Below are 2,276 nucleotides of genomic sequence, written 5' to 3'. Positions count from 1 at the left end.
TCATGAGCTATTTTCTTCTTGCAAGTCTATTTGTACTTCATTTTCATGGTTTGAATTAGTGAAATCCAGTTCATATTTCTTCTTGAAGGATTTGTTTACTTTTAACTAAGTAGGTAGAATCATTTTGCATGTAGTTGTATTCATATAGATAGGTTGCATTTCATACTTTCTTACATTCCTCTTCATCTTTATAGCTTCTCTTGAGCTTAGCATGAGAACATGCTATTGTTTAAGTGTGGGGAGGTTGATAAACCACTATTTTATGGTTTATCTTGTGCTCAATTGAGTGGTTTTTATCTACTCTTTACCCACTTATTTATACTATTTGCATGGTTTTACATTTACCTTCCTAATTATGTGCTTTGATTGAAAACATGCTTCTTTAGACTTATAATTGCTAATATTAATCATCTCTTATCACCATTAGATGCCTTGATATGTGTGTTAAGTGATTTCAGAGATTACAGGGCAGGAATGGCTCAGAGGATGGAAAGGAAGCATGCAAAAGTGGAAGGAATACAAGAAGTTGGAGAAATTGCTAAGCTGTCCAGCCTGACCTCTTCGCACTCAAACGGCTATAACTTTAGCTACAGAGGTCCAAACGATGCGGTTTCAGTTGCGTTGGAAAGCTAACGTCTGGGGCTTCGATTTGATATATAATATGGCATAGTTTCTTTGACGCTAGGCGACGCGACCGCGTAATCTATGCGGCCGCATCGCAATGACGAAAAGGCAGCGTGTTTGAATTCGCAAGCAGCGAATTCTGGACTATTTCTAACCCAGTTTGCGGCCCAGAAAATACAGATTAGAGGCTATAAAGTGGGAGAATGCATGAGGAAGCTTTCACAATTCACAATTTTAGGAGTAGATGTAGTTTTTAGAGAGAGAGGTTCTCTCCTCTCTCTTAGGATTAGGATTTAGGATTTCTCTTAGTTTTAGGAGTGACTCTCAATCCCAGGTTCTTTATTTTTATTTATTTTCCCAATTTAATTTATGAACTCTTCCATGTTACATATAATTTTCTTAATTAATGTTATTTGAGGTATTTCAGATTTAAGATTGCTTTGCTCTGTTTAAGATTGCTTTCAATTTAATTTAGATATTTTTTCCCCCTTTTGGCTTTGGTCAAGTGATTGGTAGTACTTGAGTTATCAAACTCAGCAAGTGATTGAAATTGGCAGATTCTGCTTTAGCTAGGATTGCTCTAACACTAGTCTCTCCACAGGAGTTGACTAGGACTTGAGAATCAAGCTAATGAGTCCACTTAACCTTCCTTTGTTTAATAAAGGCTGACCAAGTGGGATTAAAACACAATTCTCTTCACACTTGATAAGGATAACTAGGATAGGAATTCCAATTCTTATACCTTGCCAAGAGATTTTATTATTATTATTATTTTATTTTACTTGTCATATAACATATTCCCTCCTTACTTCCAAAACCCCAATTTACAAACTCATAACCAATAATAAGAACATACCTCCCTGCAATTCCTTGAGAAGACGACCCGAAGTTTGAATACTCGGTTATCAATTTCAAAGGGGTTTGTTACTTGTGACAACCAAAACGTTTGTATGAAAGGACTTTTGAAGGTTTAGAAACTATACTTGCAACGAGGATTTATCTGCAAATTTCTAGACCACGCAAAAGTTCTCTCATCAGTGGTATATGATATTCATATGAACATAATCTATATCACATGTTACTTCACCACCTGAGTTTGTTTTTTTTTTTTTTTTTCAGAACACTAGAGAGCCAGCACCAGAAGTCAATGAAACCCAGCCTCCATCTAACAATTCTGGTTCAAGTGTTAGGGTTCAACCAGTGGTTAGCACTGAGATAATGAATGCTGCAAGTCCTTTAATGAGAGAAAGGTTCCAGCAATTTATGCCCATTCCAGGCCTGTCCCGAAAATCCATCAGTGGCCCAAGATCCTCACTACTAGTCCCTAGTATGAGTGACCAATTGCAAGTAGTCCAAGTGCAAAAGGTGGTCCAGCTGCTAAAAGTGATCCTAAGCCTAAAAGTTGTCCTAAACCAAAAGCTGGTCCAAGTGCAAAAGTGGTAAAGGGTGGCTCAGGTGTAAAGGGTGAAACCAGTACAAAAACAATAGGTAAAACAAAATCAGCAAGTGGAATTGGATCAACGGCTGCAACTCAGAAATAGTTGCTTTGGAAAAGGAGTTTTTTACTTTGGTGTTCTGATTTGGACCTGCAACTTTGTGATTTCAATTTAGAGAATTATTGTTTTCATTTAGGGCTATGGTTATGGTATTGT

The sequence above is a fragment of the Arachis ipaensis genome, chromosome B3 (assembly GCF_059453495.1).
Source record: "Arachis ipaensis isolate K30076 ecotype BB chromosome B3, ASM5945349v1, whole genome shotgun sequence".
Lineage (NCBI taxonomy): Eukaryota > Viridiplantae > Streptophyta > Magnoliopsida > Fabales > Fabaceae > Arachis > Arachis ipaensis.
Note: the sequence above shows the minus strand (reverse complement) of the source record.